Source organism: Mustela nivalis (assembly GCF_964662115.1).
Source record: "Mustela nivalis genome assembly, chromosome: 5".
Lineage (NCBI taxonomy): Eukaryota > Metazoa > Chordata > Mammalia > Carnivora > Mustelidae > Mustela > Mustela nivalis.
In genome coordinates, this window is record NC_139024.1 from 134,860,990 (window position 1) to 134,884,318 (window position 23,329).

The window sequence follows — 23,329 nt, forward strand, 5'->3', positions numbered from 1 at the left end:
ATATGAATGAAGATTAAAGCCCAAAGCAAACTGCGCTGTTAAATAACCTGAGAGATGGGTAAGACACCTTGTTGAGTTGCTTGGGTTGGGAGATGAGAGTGTGTGAAACCCTGAAACGGCGATGTCAAGAAACAGAAGGGGGTACTTTCAGAGGAGGCGGGTCCTAGCCGGGAAGGACTATGCAGGTGTTGAGGTGGGTTTGCTGTGTGTGGGGCTGAACTGGTCATCAGGGCAGAGCAGCAGAGAATTCAAAGCTGAAAGGGCAGCCAGAGGATATAGAAGAGAGAAGAGGTGACAAGAGGCTAGCTTCTGAGCAGAGACGAGGGGGAAAACCCCAAAGCCTCAAACACTTCTGCTGGTGTGGCCAAGGAATAGATAAGTCAGGGGGACAGCCCTGCTCCACTCCCTGTAGCCCCCTCCCTACTCCCTTGGCCTCTCTCCTGCACTTTCTCCTACCCATTTCTTTTGTTTTGTTTTGTTTTTAAAGATTTTATTTATTTATTTGACAGAGAGATCACAAGTAGGCAGAGAGGCAGGCAGAGAGAGAGAGAGGGAAGCAGGCTCTCTGCTGAGCAGAGAGCCCGATGCGGGACTCAGATCCCAGGACCCTGAGATCATGACCTGAGCCGAAGGCAGAGGCTTTAACCCACTGAGCCACCCAGGTGCCCCTCTCTTACCCATTTCTCAGTAAACCAGTGCTACCACTGACCTTTTGTGTGAGTGAGGGTTTCCTGCTTTAATCCCCAAGAGCAGAAGCTCCTCTCTGACTCCTACACTCTGTATGCTAGGGCTCAGCTGATTCAATTAGTCCTGTGGAAGAGACTCTTCCTGTTGACTAATTCAACAGAAAGCTATTAGGGCTCTTAATAACATTTCTCAACTATCACTTCTTCTTTGCCATTTAAAATAGCATAATCGTGGGAGTCCTATCCCTCATGGTCACAAGTCCTACCATCATTCAAGGGGAAAGGATTATAGAGGGGGTGGAAATGTGGGGCCAACTTAGAATTCTGCCCCCTAAATCATCCCAAGCATTTTCAGTCCCTCTGTGTCCTCTCAAAGACACCAGAATTGTTAACATCTGTACTCTCTGGGACTCCTTGAATATGTAATGACCCTACTCCTTTCCTGCTACACTTTCCTTGTGTCCTGGCAAGTTGGCCACTACTCTTGTTTTTATTTCTTAATGTTTCATTTAAATTAAATATAGTTAACATATATAATATACTATTAGTTTCAGGGGTAGAAGTACAACACCCAGTGCTCATTACATCAAGTGCCCTCCTTCATGCCCATCACCCAGTTACCTCACCCCCTGACCCACTTCCCCTCCAGCAACCCCCAGTTTGTTTTCTAGTTAAGAGTCTCTTATGGTTTGGCTCCCTCTCTGTTTTCAACTTATTTTATTTTTCCTTCCTTTCCCCTGTTCTCATCTGTTCTTTTGTAAATTCTGCATATGAGTGAAATCATATGGTATTGTCTTTCTTGGAATGACTTATTTCACTTAGTCTAATACCCTCTAGTTCCATTCACATCACTGCCAATGGCAAGATTTCAGTCTTTTTGATGGCTAAGTAGTATTCCAGTGTGTGTGTGTGTACACATACATATACCACATTTTCTTTATCCATTCATCTGTCAGTGGACAACTGGGCTCTTTCCATAGTTGGCTATTGTAGACATTGCTGCTATAAACATTGAGGTGCACGTGCCCCTTCGGATCACTACATTTGTATCTTTGGGGTAAATACCCAGTAGTGCGACTGCTAGGGTAGCTCTATTTTCAACTTTCTGAGGAACCTTCATGCTGTTTTCCAGAGTGGCTGCACCAGCTTGCATTCCCACCGACCAGTGTAAGAACAATCCCTATCAAAATAGCACCAGTGTTTTTCACAGAGCTGGAACAAACAATTCTAAAATTTGTTTGGAACCAATAAAGATTCCAAATAGCCAAAGTAATTTTGAGAAAGAAAACCAAAGCTGGAGGCATCAAAATGCTGAACTGTATTACAAAGCTATAGTCATCACGACAGTATGGTACTGTCACAAAAACAGACATAGATCAATGGAACAGAACAGAGAACCCCAAAACGGACCCTCAACAATATGGTCAACTAATCTTCCACAAAGCAGGAAGGAATACCCAGGGGAAAAAAAGATAGTCTCTTCAACAAATAGTTTTGGGGAAATTGGACAGCTGCATGCAGAAAAATGAAACTGGACCACTTTCTTACACCATATACAAAAATAAATTCAAATGGATGAAAGACCTAAATGTGAGACCTGTCTCACATCAAAATCCTAGAGGAGAACACAGGCAGCAGCCTCTTTGACACTGGCGCAGCAAGTTCCTACTAGACATGCTCTGGAGGCAAGAGAAACAAAAGCAAAAATGAACTATTGGGACTTTATTAAGATAAGAGACTTCTGCACAGCAAAGGAAAAATCAACGAGAAACTAAAAGGCAATCTCAGGTTCTTAATCTACCACCTGAAGATAATGCAAGCTGTCACGTGCCACAGGGGATTACTGTAAATTCTTTGTAATTACAGGTTGCTTAATGGTGATGTCTCCAATAAAAACCCTCTTATAGTTTCATTAAATGAGTTTTTGTAACATCCCTGTTCATAATGGACCCAAATGGAAACAATGCAAACTTCTATCAACAGTAAAAGGGACAAATACAATGTATATTTATAAAATGGTATATTTATACAATACAATGGTATGATGCAGTGAGAATCCACTACAACTGAACTAAAACATAACAGGGGAATTTCTGTGTAATATATTTAGGGGGAAAACCAACCACAGATTTGTGAAAACCGTAGAATGACATTGAAATAAAAAGTTTCAAAACAGACTAAGCTAACTTACAATGTTCAAAATCAGCATAATGCTGAAAGGAAGAGTTGCAATGATTGGAAGGCTGACTCTGTGGTGTGGTTAATGTTGTACTACTTGATCTCAGTATTTTTTTTTATGAGTTATTTCAACAAGTAAAAATTCGCTGGACTCTATACTTTGGAATATTATTTTCTGAATATAACTTATATTTCAACAAAAAGTTCAAGTATATGTAAAGCACATGATAACCACAAGAAAATATATGGAAGTAAACTATCCTCAAATAAATTACAAACAGAAGATAAGATGATCATCCTTCCAAAGGATATCTTTGTGATAACGTGCTCTGCATGTGCGATGATACTGACTTTGAAATTATTTTGCAAATTAAATCAGGTTACAATGAACGTAGAGTTACCTATCAACTCATACATATGAGAACATAAGCACATTTTCTGGAATTAAACTATCCCTTTTATTTCCCTACAGATCAGGTAGAAGTTTAGGCCTGAGGCTTTTGTGCTGTTTCATTCACTTCAGCACAGAGTTTGGGTTAATTTTGGTGGAATTGTTATGTGCCCTCTAGCAAGCATCTCAACATATTTCAATGAGCTTGGCACATTTCTTTGTATATATTATTATTAAGGCACAAAATGTAAATAATTTTTTAAAAAATATATAACCTTGTAGTTTATTTCCAATCACTTGCTTTATACAGAACAAAATAAACAGTGGCATATCGTATTTAATCCAAGAGTAATCTTCTCAAAAGATGTGAATGAATGACATATGAACGAATGACCTTACACTGGGTGAGTGAATATCATGAGGACAGATACATGAATATTAATTGTAATATATCTTAGAATGGCAGTGATTCTGACTTGAAATCTACATTTCATATTTAATTCTGGAAAATCTTTGTTGGCATAATACTTTCTTTTATCTTGTGTGTGTATCCACTACTGGTGATAGATTTCATTATCTATGGTAGTTTTGTGTTAAGATACTAAATATAGGGTAGTGCAAAGCAGTGGTGTCAGGGGTCTATAAATTTATACTTTGACTCTCCTGGTTCTTCCTAGACTTTTCATCTTCTCATTTTATTATCTTCCCTAGGTGATCCAGTCCATTGCTCTCCTCTAAGACACTACATCTACACTGCTGACATTTTTAAAAGCTTTTATTTCTTATTCAACAACTCTATACATTACTCAGTGCTTATCATGACGAGTGTACTCTTTAATCCCCGTCCCCTATCTCGCCCATCCCCCCCCACCTCTGCTTTGGTGATCCATCAGTGTGTTCTCCAGACTTAAGAGTCTAGAGACTTAAGTGTTTCTTGCTTTGTCTTTCTCTCCTTTTTTCCCTCCGTTTTTCATTTGTTTTGTTTCTTAAGTTCTACATATCAGTGAAATCATATGGTTTTTGTCTTTGTCTGTTTGGCTTGTTTTGCTTAGCATTATACTCTCTAGTTCCATCCCTGCTGTAGCAAATGACAAGATTTCGTTGTTTTTTTTATGGCTGAATAATATCCAGCTATATATATAGCATAGGGGTAGATGTATCCCTTTGAATTAGTGTCTTTGTATTCTTTGGGTAAATACCGAGTAGTGCAATTACTACTAGTTCAATTTTTAATTTGTTGAAGAACCTTCATACTATTTTCCACAGTGGCTGCACTAGCCTGCACTCTCGTTCTCACCAACAGAGCATGAGGATGTGGAGAACATCTTCTCCAATACTTACTGTTTCTTGTGTTTTTTATTTTAGCCATTCTGGCAGGTGTGAGGTGACATCTCATTGTAGTTTTAATTTGCATTTCCCTTATGATGAATGATGTTGAGCATTATTTCACGGGTCTGCTGGGCAATAGAATGTCTTCTTTGGAGAAATGTCTGTTCATATCTTCTGCTCATGGGGCGTCTGGTGGCTCAGTGGGTCGAGCCTCTGCCTTCGGCTCAGGTCATGATGCCAGGGTCCTGGGATCGAGCCCTGGCATCAGGCTCTCTGCCCGGCGGGGAGCCTGCTTCCTCCTCTCTCTCTGCCTGCCTCTCTGCCTTCTTGTGATCTCTGTCTGTCAAATAAATACATAAAACCTTTTAAAAAGATTTTAAAAAAATTGCTTGCTAAAGGAAAGCCAATTCCGATTACGATATATATGGTCTGCTTGGACTCTTATTCGCTCTGTTCTTGGAGCCTTTACAAACCTCTGACTCGGAGAGCGATAATGAGTGTTCAGGAGAAACTAAAAAAGAGGAATCTGAATGTGCCATCCCGGAGGAAAAAGAAATGGCTAAGGTCATTGTAAAGGAATATATAAAGGAGGAATTTCCTCTCCCCCTCCTCCAATAATAGAACAAAAGGAGGGAACAATTGCTACTGTGCCACGACCCCCATGAGAAGGTGCCATTTAGTGAAAAGGATGAAAAATCCATGCTATCAGCCATTCAGAAAACCTCATTAAGGCAAAGTGAGCAGGAGACCTAGATGAATTACATTTTAATTTCCCAGTTACTATTAGAAAACATATCACTCCAGGATATGATCCCGACAACCCTGATGGTGTCTATGAGGCCAGGCATGAGCCATTTCCCTTCTAGTTATTGACGAATTAAAGCAGGCAGTACAGAACTATGGAGTTAATTCCCCCTATACAACGGGGATCATTCAAGGCATTGGAGAAGACAATCGACTTACTCCAATTGATTGGTTATTGCTAGCAAAAACAGTCTTATCCTCAAGTGAGTTTTTATAATTTAAAACATGGTGGCAAGATCATGTAGAAACAGCAGCTGCCCGTAACAGAGCTATTAATGTTCTTATTTCCATGGAACAGCTCATGGGCCATGGGTCTGAGTACAAGATCAAGTACTAATGAATGATCAAGCTATTGAGCAGTTCTGTCATTGAAAGCCTAGGAGAGAGCAGAATCCCAAGGAGAGAACTGCTCTTCTTTCCAAAAGGTTGTACAGGGTCCTATAGAGCCCTATACTGATTTTATTGCGAGATTACAAGAAGCTGTTAAAAGACAGGGAAATAATCTCAAAGCTGCTGATACTATTCTTCAGCTGTTGGCATATGAAAATGCCAAGGCTGGTTGTAAAAAACAGATTGCACCCTTTAAAGGCAAGGGAACATTAACAGACTATATTAAGCTATGCCAAAGAATGGGGACAAAGACCTATAAACCTGATTTGTTAGCTCAAGTAATGGCTGCTCTGACCACAGGAAAATTTGAAGGACAGCTTTTCAACCGTAGGCAGACAGGGCATACTAAAGCTCAGTGTGGGCAACAAGGAAAATTCTCTCCGCAAAATGCAAGACACAAGCCACCAGGTCTCTGTCCCAAATGTAAAAAAGGGAATCACTGGGCAAATCAATGTCATTCCAAATTCCACAAAAATGGATCCCCCCCCCTTTCAAGGAAATGTACTTTGGGGCAAGCTCTAGCCCCCAAAACAAGGGGGCCAATTCTCCCATAACACCCATCTATCAGACAAATGTACCATTTTATTTTTTTAAAAAGATTTTATCTATTTATTTGACAGAGAGAGAGAGATCACAAATAGGCAGAGAGGCAGGCAGTGGTGGGGGTGGGGGGAAGCAGGCTCCGTGTGAGCAGAGAGCCTGATGTGGGGCTGGATCCCAGGACCCTGAGATCATGACCTGAGCTGAAGGCAGAGGCTTGAACCCACTGAGCCACCCAGGCACCCCAAATGTACCATTTTAAATTTACTGCACACTATGCCTGCCTGGTAGTGCCGGACTAGATATCCCCATTCCCAAAGATCATCTCTTAATGCCTGCCAAGCTTCCCACTAAAATTCCAACTAATATTTTTGGCCCTTTACTGAAAAGAACCACTGGGTTATTTTTTGGACAGTCTGGCCTCACCCCAAAGGGAGAATTAGTCCACACCCGTGTTATTGATTTGGATTCTACTGGTGAAATTTCAGTGATAATAACTACAGTGGCTCCATCCTGTTTTCAGAAACTGGACTGCATTGCCCAGTTACTACTTTTACCCTATTTCTGGAGTCAATTTAAAAACATGGGAAGAAACTCTTAATGGGTTTGGAAGCGCTGGAAAAACCGGGCATATTTGACTGAAAAAAAATTTATCTAGATAAACTGATTTTGCCATGTTAAAATACAAGGAAAGAATTTTCAGGTCTAATTGATACCGGAGCTGATGTCTCAATCATAAGCTCATTACACTGGCCTAAAAATGGGCCATATAGGGTGCCTGGGTGGCTCAGTTGATTAAGCTGCTGCCTTCTGCTCAGGTCATGATCTCAGGGTCCTGGGATCCAGCCCCACATCAGGCTCTCTGCTCACAGGGAGCCTGCTCCCCGCCTGCCCTCCTGACTCTCTGCCTACTTGTGATCTCTGTCAAATAAATAAATAAAATCTTAAAATTAAAAAAAACTATTTTAAAAAATGGCCATGTACTCAACATTCAGGGCACCTGGGTGGCTCAGAGGGTTAAGCCTCTGCATTTGGCTCAGGTCATAATCCCAGCGTCCTGGGATCAAGCCCCGCATCAGGCTCTATGTTCAGCAGGGAGCCTGCTTCCTCCTCTCTTTCCTCCTGCCTCTCTGCCTACTTGTGATCTCTGTCTGTCAAATAAATAAATAAAATCTTAAAAAAAAATAAAATAATAAAATAATAAAAATGGCCATGTAGTCCATACTGTAGTATTACGGGATTAGGACAAGCTACCGGTGTGCATCAGAGCTCTAACATTCTTGTCTGTGAAGGACCTGAAGGTCAAAAGGGCATTATTGCAGACTTGCCTAGTAACCTTTGGGGACGAGATTTATTAAGTTAATGGGGAGTCTCTGTGGTTATACCTTCCCCTAAGGAGGATTCCCAGATTTTTCACTGAGGGCCACTGCTCCGGAACCCGTTAAGCTAAATTGGAAGAGTGACAAACCTGTTTGTGTGGAGCAACACAAGCGAGAATACTTGCTTTACGAGCCCTGGTTGAGGAACAGATAAGAAAAGGGCATATTGGGACACCTGGGTGGCTCAGTCAGTTAAGCCGCTGCCTTCTGCTTAGGTCATGATCCCAGGGTCCTTGGATCGAGTTCCACATCCGGCTCTTAGCTCAGCAGCGAGCCTGCTTCTCTCTCTCTGCCTCTTCCTGCCACTCTGCATGCTTGTGCTCTCTCTCTCTTACAAAAAAATAAAATCTTTTAAAAAGTAAAAGAAAAGGGCATATTGAAGAATTTCACAGTCCTTAGAATTCACCTGTCTTTGTTACTAAGAAAAAATCAGAAAGGTGGAGACTTTCAATAGACCTGTGCATGGTAAATTCTAATACACCCAATGTGTCTCTCCAACCCAGATTGCCTTTGCCTAATTTAGTTCCACACCAATGGCTAGTAATTATCAGATTTACAGGATTGCTCCTATACTACACCACTTGCTAAGAAAGATTATCTCCATTTTGCTTTCACTATTCCCAGTGTAAATTTAAAAGAACCAGCCAAATGGTAATCAATAAAAAGTTTTACCAAAGGAAATAATATTAAATAACCCTATTAACTGTCAGGAATATGTGACAAAAGTTATACAGCCAGTCAGAGATAAATATCCACAAATTTATCTTATCCTTTACATGGATGATATATTATGTGCAGCCTCTGTTAATGTACAATTGCAGGACACATTTAATATACTTCAATTACAGTTTGAAAAAATACAAACTAATTATAACTCCAGAAGAGATAAAAACTACCACACCTTTCTCATATTTGGGGTTCATTATGGACAGGACCTCAATTAAACCACAAAAGGTTCAAGTCCATAGAGATTAGATTATGACCTTAAATAATTTGCAAAAATCATTGGGAAACATTAATTGGATAAGACCTAAAATTAAGCTTTACAACATCTATTTGCCTCTCTGAAGGGAGATCCTAACTTAAATAGCCTATCAAAAGAGGCCTTAAAAGAATTGCAATTTGTCGAAAACCAGATTCAGTCAATGCAGACAGATAGAGTCCAACCTAAAATACCCTTAGATCTTATTTTTCATACCCCACATACACCCACTGGGCTAATTATCCAGGAAGAACTAATCATAGAATGGGTTTTTCTTCCAAATAATACTGTTAAAACACTCAGTATCTATATAGACCATATTGGTAGCATTATTCAATTGGGAAGAAAAAGAACTCATCAAATAACAGGGATATGATCCAAAGGTTATTGTTCTGCCTTTAAATAAAATAATATAATTTGAAATAACATTCCAGAATAATTAAATTGGCGATTGCCCTCAGTGGTTTTACTGAAAGCACATCATGTCATTACCCCTCGTTACCTATTTCATTTCCAAGCTTTTGTGTTTCCTAAAATTACCTCTAAAAATCCAATAACAGATGCCCCTGCTTAACTTTTTTGATGGTCCTGTCAAAAGCAAATCTTGTTATTATGGTCCTACCTCAAAAATCATATCTACTACTGGTCTCTCAGCACAAATATCAGAATTAATGGCAGTTACTACATTATTTCAAGAGTTTCTTCTGCATTTAATTTGTTACCTGATTCTTTATATACACTGTATGTAGCGGGGCTCCGTAGCTTAGGGATTAGAGCACTGGTCTCGTATATACACTGTATGTTGTACAGCATATTGAAACTCCTGCTATTCTACATCTGATGTACTATGCTGGCCCTCATCATGGTAGCCACAAGCCTTCCTGGATATTTACACACAAATAGGTAACTTTACTTATTGGGTGCATATACCTAATTCTCCCCTGTTCTGTCCAGTAGAGTGGGGATAAGATATAATAGCAATTTATTTGAAAGCCTCCGAATAGGTTCCTGGGATATAGAATCGTAGATCACCATTATTGCCCCAAGAAGAGGGCACAGACATTAATCTTACCTTGGGATATCAAAATAGACCAACATATATATCGGCAATCATTCCGGTTGTCTTATCCCTGATGATCAAAGAAGGTTGGTGGCCTCTCCAATTAATAATAGTCTGATTAAAGTTCAGTTACATTTACTTTCTACTAAAGGATTCCATGTCAATGAATACTGGAGTCCTAGTTATAGCACAGCAGCACTCTGTGTGCAAATTAACACAGATGTGGTCCAATAAGGGAATTTGCCCCTTGTGGGAGGATTGTCTCCTTCTCACCCCAGTGTCCTTATCAATGACTCCCTATGGAATTGTATGGTCCCCTAAGGGGATGGCAGTCACCAGTTGCCCTGGGAGATCTTGCTCCTCTCATAAGAAGTTAAAATGGTAAGTTTCTGATCACCTTACCTTACCACAAACCTCTACTTGGGGAAATGTGCCTCTGGTCTGGCATGGGCAAGGACTTTCAGCACTATCCCTTTGTTGGTTATTATAAAAGACAAAAAAAAAATGATGGAAGGTCACCACCACTTTAAATCACCTAAGAGTTTGGAACGGCTCTTGAATTTATCAGTCCAATCATTATGCATTCACCTTTTCCCTCCTGAGAGAAGAATGGGTAAGAGCTTGTGTTAGAGATACTTATGTTTTTGTTACCAGAAAAATGACTTTTGATGATAACAAAAAAGAAATGTACTGTCCCAAATGTAAAATGTTCACCTGCATGGATGAGAATGTTTACACAGACAATTCTATTATTCTCATCGCTAGAAGAAGAATAGGAGTCTGGTTACAGGTGAAATACCACCGTGTTAGGGAAAGCTTTCCAGAAAACGCATGTACTTTTAACAATTTTGAAGGACTGGGTCCACAAAACAAAAAGGATTCTTGGGCTGCATGTAGCAGCTGTTTTAGGAATTATAGCTATTACTGCAGTGGCTACCACTGCTGGTATGGCCTTGCATCAGACCATACAAACCACAAAATTTGTGCAAAAATGGCACGAGAATGCTAGCAAGCCTTTGAATCAACAAAGATCAAAGATCAAATGAAAGAGTCTCTGATTCAGAATCAGCCATGATATACATAGGAGATGACCTTCAAAATATAAAGCTTAGGTTCCACCTTTTATGCGAAGGGAATGTTTCTTCCTTCTGTATTACTCCCTACACCTATAACGAATCAGAACTATTGTGGAACAAGATTTCGCTATCACCAGTCATTATGGCAATAATTTGACTTTGGATATTAAACAGCTTCAAGATACTATTCAGGACATGAGTTGCCCATCATCACAATCGGTTCCAGGAGTGAGTCTCCCACGAAAGGATTAATGATACCCTGTTTGATCTAAACCCTTTCGGTTGAATCAGACAAACTGGTCTTGGCATTATAGGTGGAATGATAATTTTTTTTATTGCTATAATATTTTTATGTTTAGTCCTCAGAGGTGCATGAAAATCCTTCCAACAACTAATGGATTGAGAAGTTGCAGAATCGACCTTCCTACTTCTACACAAACTAAAAGGGGGAAATGTAACCGTCCCTCAGAATAATAATACTGCTTAAAATATAACCAGCAAGGAGTTGTATTGGTCACTCAAGCATGCTTAAAGATGACCTTGAGAAAAACCTGTACTAGCAGCGGGCCTCTGGTGGAGAGGATGATGCACGTCCTTGAAGCCGAGCATCTGGGGATGCCTGGCTTGCTCATGGCCAAACTCAGTCCGCTTCATGGAAGGGAGCAGCTGGGAACACCCGGCCTGCTCCGGGTGGAATGATTGCTTCCCTTTTTCTTGCCTCCCCTGCCTCAGAGAAAGCCTGCTCTTAACGTGTGCTTGCTCAACAAATTCGTGCTGCTGGACCAAACACACTTTACACCTCTTCCTTGTTTATAAGACTTGTGATCATCATATGACTCACACTCCTTCTTGTTTACCTATAAGACCTATGACTAATATAACCTCCTTCTTCTTGTTGGTTATTATCTTGCATCTAATAAATACAGAACTGAGGAGTTGTTCGGGGTGACAGTCCGTTCAGCTGTTGTCCCAGGCCCACTCACTCTCAACAGCTGACTCATGTGCCTCATTCTCCCATGCGCCATTAGGAAGCGACATGTCCCAACCACAGTTGCTGGGTCATAGACTAAGTACAGGTCTCACTTTTTTTTTTTTTTTTTTAAAGATTTTATTTATTTATTTGACAGAGAGAAATCACAAGTAGGCAGAGAGGCAGGCAGAGAGAGAGAGAGAGAGGAGGAAGCAGGCTCCCTGCCGAGCAGAGAGCCCTATGCGGGACTCGATCCCAGGACCCTGAGATCATGACCTGAGCCGAAGGCAGTGGCTTAACCACTGAGCCACCCAGGCGCCCCAGGTCTCACTTTTAAAGAAACTGCCAACTATTTCTAGAGTGTACGTACCCTACCAGTGATGAGGTCTGAGTGATCCAGTTTCTCCAAATCCTGGCAGCATTTGGTGTTACCACAATTTTTTGTTTTAGTCATTTTAATAGGTGTGGAGTAACAACACATTATGATTTTAGTGCATTTATGTATTTCCCTAGTGGCTAATGATACCAAACATCTTTTCATGTGTTTATTTGCCATCTATTAATCCTTTCCACTGGAATGCTAATCATGACTTTTGCCCATTTTCTAATTGGACCTCCTTGTTTAGCTGTGAGATTTTATACATCCTAGATACAAGTCATTTGTCACATACATAGTTTGCAAATATTTTCTCCCAGTCTATACCTTGTCTCTTCATTCTCTCCCCAAAGATTCTCTGGCAAAGAAAAATATTTCACCTGTGGTGAAGTCCAATTCACCAAGTTTTTTTCCTTTTATGGATTGTACTTTTAGTGTCAAGTCTAAGAACTCTGCATTTAACCCTAGGTCCTGAAGATTTTTTTTTTTAAAGTTTTATAGTTTTACATTTCACATACTAGTCTCTAATCCATGTGAGTTAACTTTTGTATTAAATGTGAGAATTAAGTCAAGGTGGTTCTTTTCTTTTTCTTTTTCTTTCTTTCTTTCTTTCTTTCTTTGTTTCTTTCTTTTTAACTATGGATGTCTGGTAGTTGCAGCACCATTTCTTGAAAAGTCTGTTCTTATTTAAATTGCTCTTTCATATTTGTCAAAACTCATCTGGGCATATTTGTGTGGGTCTACTTCTGAGTTCTCTAGTTCTCCATTCTGTGCCATTGATCCATGTATCTGACCCCCCACTTATAATGCTGTCCTGATTACTGTAGCTAGACAATAAACCTAAACACTGCGCAAAGTAATTCCTCCCAGTTTAATCTTTTTCAAAACTTTTTAATCTATTCTGTCCTTTGTCTGCCCATACAGATTTTAAAATAAGCTTGTCTACAAAGGGATCTTGATAGGAATCATCCAAAGTCTATAGATCATTGAGAATTGACTCTCTCTCCCTAGTGGCTAATGATACCAAACATCTTTTCATGTGTTTATTTGCCATCTATTAATCCTTTCCACTGGAATGCTAATCATGACTTTTGCCCATTTTCTAATTGGACCTCCTTGTTTAGCTGTGAGATTTTATGAGTCTTCCAATTCATGAACATGGCATGTGTCTATATTAGATCATCTTGATTTCTTTCATCAGCATTTTGCAATTTGCATTTTGCAATTTTCAATGCATAGATCCTGTATATGTTTTACTACACTTATACCTAAATACTCATTTTCTTTTGAGTGACTGTAATTCACTTTGAAGTGACTGAATTCATTAATTAATTCAAGGAGGGTTTTGTGGCTTCATTTAGAGTTACTACACAGATAATCACATCATCTATAAAAAACAGTTTTATTCTATTACAATCTAAATGCCCTTTGTTTTCTTATTTCCTCATTACACTGGCTAGAACTAGTATCACTGTTCGTAGCTGATGGGTCTCCTAAATCTCTCCTTTAAAAAAAAAACACTTTTTTTTAGAATAGTTTTAGATTTATGGAAAAGTTGTAGAGATAGTACAGTTTCCCTTAACATCTTCCCTTAATGTACATTTGTCACAACTAATGAATCAATACTGATACATCATTAAAGTCCATAATTCATTCATGTTTTCTTAGTTTTTACCTAATGTTCTTTTTATATTCCTGGATCCCAGTCAGAACAAAAACATATTTAGTCTGCACATTTAGATATCAGGTTTATCTTAGCTATGACAGTTTTTCAGATTTTCTTTCCTTTTGATGACAGGTTATGGGCTTTCAGAAGAAAGATCACAGAGTACCTCTGAGTACCATTCTCATCAAAACATATCAAGGATACATGCTATCTCAACATGATATATTACTTTTGATGCTGACCTTGGTCACCTGACTGAGGTAATGTTTGTCAGGTTTCTGTGCTTTAACTCTCTCACTCCAACAATGAGAAACTTTTTCCCACCATCCACCTACTTAGTTGTTCATTAGTAATATTACTTTGAATCAAGAGAGACATGGAGAAAGTCCCTCAGACCCCTTGTTACTCAAACCAATGCCTAGTTACAATTCCTCAAATGAAACCCCCTTGATTTTCCCAGTTTCATTTAATTATCTTCAATCTACCTAATAACTGAGGCTGCTTAGTAATCTCGGGAGTGAGCGTACTTACAGCTAATGTTGAAATTGGAAAGTTTGTGTGGATGGTAACATTTACATTTTTTGACATTTCCAAAAAATTCACACAATTTCTTGTCCAGTTATAAAAGTCTGAAACTTCAAAGAAATAAAACTGTTCCCTTCCCCCTGTAAAATCACCTTTGTGATTTCTTATAACTTACAGTCAGCTGTGCTTATGTGGGTGTCCAGACAGCCTAAAATTCCCTTATTTCTTATTCTGTGTAAGGCTATGTTTGAAAATCCCATGCCTTAAAGAGAACACGAACAGATAACCAATGCCAAGCAGCAATCTTGACCAAGGGCTTCCCTCTTGAGAATGTAATGCTGTATGACCACACGCCCACCAGGATGGAACACAAGGCATACCATGGGACGTGGGACATTCTCCTGAGAGAGGACTCGAGTCCAGTCAAGTGAACCAACAGGTCAGGAAGTTCTGTTAGCTCTTAAGAGTTCTCCTGGTGAAAGTATTCTCAAAAAGTGTACCAGCCCTTTTATCTTTCCACATCATGTCTCAGAAGGAGAGATGTTTAAGTGCACTTTCAAGCTGTTTAAAAGGGTGCAACAACAGAGGCATCTATCTCTGGGATCTTTATCCTGAAGGTGAAGGGCAGACAGTTGTCACTACTGAGATGAAAAAGTAGATGGGTTGAAGCACTGGGAGGCTAGTGCTTTCCTGCTCTTTTGTGGAAAGAAAGGTGAAGGTGTGAATGCTGACAGACATCCAGGGGACTGGAGATGTACCCCTTGAGCAGAAAACTGCAAAGAGTTATTTCCTCCTCTAAACTTGAAGATAGGCATTTTCTTTCTAAACCCAAGTTAAAACTCATTCTGCTCCTCTAATTTCCAACATACCCTCAGAACATTCTGAAGTTTTCTGAAAATCATAAGCATAAACCTTAAGTGTACAAATAAAGTTCTGAGCTCAGAATTTCAAATGGGCTTCTTAGGGTGTTCTCTCTGCTGTGGGGTTGAGGTCAACTACATGGCTATTGTCATGGGAAACTGAAGAATATAGCACAGCAACCAGAAGGAATTGGCTTAGGGAGAAGAGAACCTTCCGCAGGTTGCTCTTTGCTCTGTGGTGCTAGATGAGGAAAAGGAATGGGTAATCTGTATTCAACCTTCCGGGTTTGGGCATTTTGCCACCTCAACCACCACAGTGCTCACAACAGCCACTCCTGTGCCTCCCTGATTGACCTCCACAGAGGACCTGTGCACAAACTTAGATAGTGACAATTCTGTCTTGGACAAGATTCCAGAGAAGTCAGGCTTGGGATCATCAAAAGCATTGGTAGTTCCCCAACTGCCAAGAACAGACCCCACAGTGCAGTTTTCTTTGTTGTCGTTGCTCCTGGCTTTGTTCATTCGCTTAAGCTTGACATGTGTAAGCTCACTGTTCACCTGGAAGAAAAGCAGAGCAAGCCCTAGGGTCCGGATGGTGGGCCAGTCACTCAGGTCTGCACTGATTCCCTGTGGAATTACCCAGGACTGTGGCATCACAAAGTCTTCTGTCCATGAGGTAAGGCTGCTTCACGGAGGTTCAGACAAGGCTCAGGCCAGTATCACTTTTTGAGTCTCCAGCATTAATAAAAAAAAAAAAATTAAGAAATACTAACATTATGGTATGTTTTAAAATTTTGTATTTAATAAATGGATGCTTTTAAAAATGCAATGCTATTTGGTGTTACCCCAAGTTAACTATAGGATTTATAAATAAGGCATTATTATATGGCTTCTTTTATGGGACATGAGCTCAAATTTTATAATTAAAGTACTGTCCATCTTTTCAGTGGATCTATCTCTGTGACTGGACATTAGAAAATAATGTCAACAGTTGAAATTCGAGGAAGCTGTTCCCAGTCCTGGGCTCTCTTGCCTGGCATGCCAAGGCCTGGAAACTGTACCAGTCCCCAAGTACCCTGACATCAGCTCCTATCAGTCACCTGGGCCCTGGAGGGAGGTGTGCAGTTGTATGCAACAGGTCAAAATGGAGGGACCCCTGATCACTGAAAAAATGAGCAAAGGAGGAGCACAAATGCGTTTTCAAAGAAGGTTCTTGGATGATGTGGAGAAAGTGGAGCCTTCGAGTGCTACTGGCACAACACTGTGAGAAACAGTATGATGGGTCCTCAAAAAATTCAATATACAATTATCCTATGATCCAGGATTTTTACTTCTGTGTATGTACCCCCCAAAATTGAAAACAGACTCAAAAAGGGATCTGCACACCCGTGTTCAGAGAAGTATCATTCACACCAGCCAAAAAGTGGACACATCCCACGTGTCCTCAGAAGGATACTGAAAAAATATGGTGTGTATAGACCACGGAATATTATTCAGGCTTAAAAAGGAAGGAGTTCTGACAGATGCTACAACATGGATTCGACCTTGAGGACATTATGCTCAGCCAACAAAGCCAGTCACAAAAGGACAAAGACTGTATGATTCCACTTATATGAGGAACCTGGAGTAGTTGAATTCATATGAACAGTAGAATGAAGAAATGAAAGTGGAATTGGGGGGCTGCTGGGGACTGGGGTAAGGGGGGAGGGGATGTTAGTGTTCAATGGGCACAGTGTTTAATGAGTTTCAGTTTGGGAAAATGGGAAAGTTCTGCGGATGGATGGTGGTGATGGTTACCCAACAGGGTGGGTGTATTCAATGACACCAAACTGTATACTCTCCCTCCCTCTCTTTTATCATTCAGTTAGAAAAAGAGAGTTCTCACTCAAGTAGGCAAAAAATAGTCTGGTTTCATTTCATTTACTTCAGCTGATTGCAGGCAGCTTTCTGCTCAAAGTACAATACACCGTCTTGAGCAAACAGAGCCCAGCCAAGCTCCCGGTCAGGAGTCCCCCTTTTTCATGCCAACCTCTGGTTCAGGCCTCCCTGCCTCTCCCCCAACACCCAACTAGCTGCTGCCTGCCAGATCATTCTTTGACCCAGGCCTTCCGTTGTTTTTACCACAAACATTTATAGCACAGTTTCGATGAAATTGCTAGGAATCAGCTTAGGTTCTGGGAAAACAGAACTGAACAGTGCTCCAGCCTTCAAAATTATGTTATTGTACTGATGGAAACAAAGGCCTGGAATTAAGCCCAGATTAAAGACCGCTCCAGCCCTCACTGCTCTGTTCCCTGTCTCCTCTCTGTCTGTCCCTTCTGTGACCATTTGATGGGTATTCTCTCTCCTCACCTTTGCCCCTGCCCATCATGAGGCTTAGAATGCCCTCTCTGTTCAGCCCACCAGCCTTTTCCTTGAGTCTGAGTTTAACATTGTCAAAAGACAAAAACTCAAACAAGTAAATTTGAAGTTCTAATTGGCCTTCTATAATGATTCGTCAATCAGTAGTACCCCATGTAGCATGTAGAGGGGTGCGCTAAGAAGTTCTGCAAAATGGAAGGTTTTTGTAGAAAGAAGGTGGGGCAAGAAAGTGCTAGCAAAAGATAAAGATGGTTCTGGGCAAGATCTCTTCCCCTTCGAGAGAAAAGCAAGGAGTCTTATCAAGCACGTGAGCTCATCCTGCTCTGGGAATGGAGAACCTCTTTGCCAGACTCACCTTGGATGGAAAATTTTCTGACTGGTCTGATTAGACAGTATTTCTGGTGAGGGTTGAAACCATAACTAAGTTAGGTATTAAGCCCGGATTTGGGGACTCTGGCGAAGTGATGACGTTGGGGCCTGTGGTTTTCTTTAAATAAGCTCCATCCTCCTCTCTTGTTAAGTTTGAGTCCCAACTCTGCCACCAACCAACTCTGTGATCTCAAGAAAAGTTCCTAAACCTTTTTGTCCTAAGTTCTTCATTTGTAAAATGAGGATAACTGTGGGGAGTCCAGGTGGCTCAGTCATTAAGCATCTGCCTTCTGCTCAGGTCATGATCCCAGGGTCCCGGGATTGAGCCCCATGTCGGGCTCCCTGCTCAGTGGGAATCCTGCTTCTCCCTCTCCCATTCCCCCTTCTTGTGTTCCTAATCTCATTGTCTCTCTCTCTCTGTCAAAAAAATAATTAAAACCTTACAAAAAATGAAATGGTTTTGCCTGTGGCCTAGAGCTATTATAAAAATCAAATACACAAATGGATCAAAAGTGGTTTCTAGATTGCTAAAGTACTCTATACCTATTCAGTTGTCATGTGCTACATTGTAGCAATGTATTACATTTATTACATTGTAATACATTGTATTACGTGTAGACTTGCTTTTTCTTTCATATGTGGTTAACCACCCCCTCCATCCCGCAGAACAGGACCATGTCAGAATTCTCTCTATGTTCCTCACAGTTCCATTTCAACAATGCTTCAGCCTCCACCAGAGGGCCAGGCCACAGGGTTGCCCAGCTCCAGAGACGACATACCTGTCACACTCAGTATGGATGGCTTGCTCTGGAGTTTTGCAAACTAATGAGGCCCTTCCCCTCCCCCCCACCCCCAAGCAGGAGGGGATCCTAACATCTCAGAAAACGAGTTGTCCTTGCTCTGCCACAACTTGTTACACTGAATTTTTAAACCATTTTTAAACTGGTGCTGGGAAGGGTATATTTTAGAAGTGGGTGTAGAGAGCACAATGAGCAATGACTCACAGCATTTAGATCCCCGTTGACGCTGACAGGAGGGAGCAGAATGGCCATGCTCAGCCCCGCAGGGACATGGGGCAGCTCCAGGACCTGGGTCTGCACCTCATTTACACAGGGTCTGAGAACCCCATCTGCTGATGTGTCCTGGGCCCCATCTGTTCTCATTCTAAAATAAAACAGGTGTAACTAGGCAATCATGACCATTGGACCCATGGAGAAGGCAAAGGTCTTATTCAACACTCTAGCCATGCACAATGACTTGTTCCTCAAGACAGAGTTACAGATGGAGGTGTTTTGGAGGACTCATACTATGTCTTTGTCCAATAAAACCAAATTAACTAATATCGTCACTATATTTAATAAACACAAAACCTATTAGCTTAAAAATTTGGTTCCTCATATTTTAGTCTAAAATAAATTCCAAAATAGATTAATATAAAAGATAAAACTATTAAAACTTTATTAATATAAAAATAAAACTATTAAAACTTTATTAATATAAAAAATGAAACTATTAAAACTTATATTTAAGAAAAATATAGGTGAATATGTATATAATTTTAGGGCCAAGAAGACTCTCTATGCATGACAGTATAAGAGAAGGAGAAGATATAAAGAAAAGGTGGAAAGATTGACTATAAAACTGTATTTATGGATATTGAACAAAGCCTATGTGATATTTGATTAAATGAAATGTAGGTAGGACATTGCTAGCTGCTTTAGGGGCTAAAGTTATAAAGTTCCAGAAACTGTTTCATTTGTGTATCTTTTTTTTTTATTTTTCAAATCCTATTTAAGCTGAAATCAACTAAGATGAGTATCAATAGCAATCTTGTTTGCAGGACATGACACAAGAATGATGTCTTCTTTCTCAATATTTGGGAAAATGAAGGAGATGAGGTGTTCAGAGAAGCTGTCCTGGATGAAAAGAGTTTTAAGAGACATAACAATGAAATTTGATAACACACCCTTGAATGGATTCTCAGGAGAAGAAAAGAGCTATAAAAGACATTTCCAGGGGGCGCCTGGGTGGCTCAGTGGGTTAAGCCGCTGCCTTCGGCTCAGGTCATGATCTCGGGGTCCTGGGATCGAGTCCCGCATCGGGCTCTCTGCTCAGCAGGAGCCTGCTTCCTCCTCTCTCTCTCTCTCTGCCTGCCTCTCTGCCTACTCGTGGTCTCTCTCTGTCAAATAAATAAATAAAATATTAAAAAAAAAAAAAAAGACATTTCCAGGGATGCCTGAGTGACTCAGTTGGTTGAGTGACCAACTCTTGATTTCAGCTCCAGTTATGATCTCAGGATCCTGGGATCGAGCACCACGTCTTTGGGCTCTGCACTCCCCGAGGAGTCTGCTTGAGGATTCTCTCTCTCCCTCTGCCCTTCTTCCTGCTCTCACACTATCTCTCTCTCTCTCTCTCTCTCTGTCAAATAAATAAATACATCTTTTTTTAAGAGAAGATATTTCCAGGACCATAGGGAAATTTGAATGTGGATTAGATATGAGAAAAGAATTGTTCATTTGGTAAGTATGAATATGGTGTTTAATTATGAAGGAATATGTCTTTTTCTTTAAGATTTTATTTATTTGAAAGAGAAAGAGACAGCATGAGAAAGAGCACAGGCAGGGTGGAGGGGCAGAGGGAGAGGGAGAAGCAGGATCCCCGCTGATCATGGAGCTTGACATAGGGCTTGATCCCAGGACCCTGAGATCATGACCTGGGACCAAGGCAGACCCTTAACTGACTGAGCCACACAGGTGCCTGGAAGATGTCTTTTTTTTTTTTTTTAATTTTTATTTATCAGAGAGAGAGAGGGGAAGAGAGAGAGCACAGGCAGACAGAATGGCAGGCAGAGGCAGAGGGAGAAGCAGGCTCCCTGCTGAACAAAGAGCCCCATGTGGGACTCGATCCCAGGACGCTGGGATCATGACCTGAGCCGAAGGCAGCTGCTTGACCAACTGAGCCACCCAGGCGTCCCTGGAAGATGTCTTTTTAAAAAAATAAATGCATACTGAAGTATTTAGGAGTAAAAGTCATAATGTATTCATTGATTTTTGGTTTTTTTTTAAGGCAAAGTCTGATCCCCATTAAGGCTTTTCAATTCTAGACTTTCTTTCTCGTGTGTGTGTGTGGGGGGGGGGGTGTGTGTGTGTTTTAGTATCTACTTCTCTATTGGGTTTTTATATCTGTTCATTCATTATGCCATGTATTCCTTAAATCTTTTAACATTTTTATAACAGTTATATTGCCATCTTTGGCTATTAATTTCAACATTTGCATGATTTTTGTGTCTGTTTCTTTTTGCTGCTTTTTTCCCCTGGCTATGGGTCATATTTACTTACACTTTCATATACTTCGTAATTTTTTACTTTGTGGGTTATGTTGCTTTCCTTCAAATACAGTTGAGTTTCGTTCTTACTTGGTGGCTCAGTTTGATGCTGCTGAGGTTAATTAAGCTTTATTAGCAAGGTCCTAGACTAGCCCTTATTCTTGGGATATATTAACCCTAGTCCTAAGGCCTGGGCTTCCTGGACTCTCAATCAGATGCCCAAGTTGTTCAGCAGGGTTTTCTTTCTTTCTTTTTTTAAAGATTTTATTTATTTATTTGACAGACAGATATCACAAGTAGGCAGAGAGGCAGGCAGAGAGAGAGAGGGAAGCAGGCTCCCTGCTGAGCAGAGAGCCCAACTCGGGGACTCAATCCCAGGACCCTGAGATCACGACCCGAGCCGAGCCGAAGGCAGCAGCTTAACCCACTGATCCACCCAGGCGCCCCTCAGCCAACTCGGGGACTCAATCCCAGGACCCTGAGATCAGGACCCGAGCCGAGCCGAAGGCAGCAGCTTAACCCACTGATCCACCCAGGCGCCCCTCAGCAGGGTTTTCTTAACTCTGAAAGTTCAGAAGTCTAACAATGCAGTCTAACTGCATTGCAGGACTATGCAATCTGGAATCTTTGTTCAGCCCTCAGGACCCTGTCTGTTCCCTGCCAAATCTCCCAGAATCTCATCTCATCTTGCAGCTCACTATTCAGTTAGACTCAAGGAAATTCCTCTGCATGTCTTGGGGCTACTTTTCTGTGTTTCTCCCTTTTCTGTGGCACCATGTCCTCCAATTGCAACTGCTCCAGCAACCTTAGACTCTGATCTTGTTCATTCTACCCAGTGAGACTGCTCCTTTCTGTTTGGGCTCCTCTTCCCTGTGCTACAGTTTAGGAAGTGCACTCAGGTAGAATATAGACCCCATCTCATGTGTTGCCTATCTTTCAAAGATCACAGCCTTGCACTGTCCACTCAATTCCTGAAAGCAGCTAGTTCATATATATTGTCCAGTTTTATGGTTAACTACAATGAGAGGACAAGTCCAATACTTGTTACTGCACCTTGCCTAGAACTAGAAGTGACATCAATTTGCTTATTAATCTCTGAACTTCCAGTTCATCAACACCTGTGGCATGAGGTGTTGGGCTAGATCAGTGGTTCTCAAACATTACCACCACTTGGAGGGACCTCATTCTCAGAATTGCTAAGGTCTGGCATGGAGTATGCAAGAATTTACATTTTGGGACACCTGGATGGCTCAGTCAGTAAAGTATGACTCTTGATTTTGGCTCAGGTCATGATCTCAGGGTGGTGGGATCAAGGCCTGCATTGGGCTCCATGCTCAGTGTGGAGTCTGTTTATCCCTCTCCCTCTGCTCCCACCCCTGTTCATGTGTGTTCTGCCTCTCTCTCTCAAATAAATAAATAAATAAAATTTTTAAAAGAGAATGTACATTTCTAACAAATTCCCAGGTGATTGCAATGTTGCTTATACAAGACCACACTCTGGAGAACCACTGGACTAGATCTGTTGGGGGCTGCTGAGGCCCTGATAGATGGTCAAGCCTCTCAGGTTAAGGCCTGGTTTGCACAGCTCCTGCCATCTCTGCTGACCTTATATCTCTCCCTTAGACTAGATACCCATGACCAACTCTCCTGGGCTAGAGACTTGGGAGCATAAAAACTTCAGGGCCATGGCTCCACATGAACAAGCCTGGAAAAATCATCAGTTATCTCCAGACTCCAGGCAACAAAGACTAGATAACTTAAAAAAAAACAAAACAGACAAAAAAGAAAACCACCATGTTCCTGCTTTCACAGGACCCCAAGGACCTACTTGTATCTTGTAATCAGACCACTAAGTCCTTGACTATTTTATGGCCACATCGGAATGTAGTGTGCCTTAAATATAATCTTTTCCTATTGTACTACTAAAGGTTAAGAACAATGATTATCCTTCCTCTCTATATAGCTACTTATTACTAATCTGTGTTTGTTCCTTTTTTCCCCATTACTCACTGTAAAAAACCTTCTGTACTGAAGTAACCATAGACAGTGCCTATATAAGAAG

The 23,329-nt window shown here is 40.9% G+C and overlaps 1 protein-coding gene across 4 annotated transcripts in view; it reads right to left on the bottom strand.

Annotated features, from left to right (window-relative positions):
- SERPINB9 (serpin family B member 9) overlaps nucleotides 1-23,329 on the bottom strand; it is a 48,512-nt gene that overhangs the window by 3,790 nt on the left and 21,393 nt on the right. For 2 of the 4 annotated variants that reach the window (XR_014311844.1, XR_014311845.1), the window contains 2 exons: nucleotides 18,947-19,106; nucleotides 13,938-15,944 (listed from right to left, as the gene is read on the bottom strand). The exons of 1 other annotated variant lie outside the window; for it this stretch is intronic. The gene's annotated coding sequence lies outside the window, so the exon portion shown is untranslated. Of the gene's footprint in view, nucleotides 1-13,937; nucleotides 15,945-18,946; nucleotides 19,107-23,329 lie in introns of those variants that run through there. One more of the 4 variants, XR_014311843.1, reaches the window with a different exon arrangement.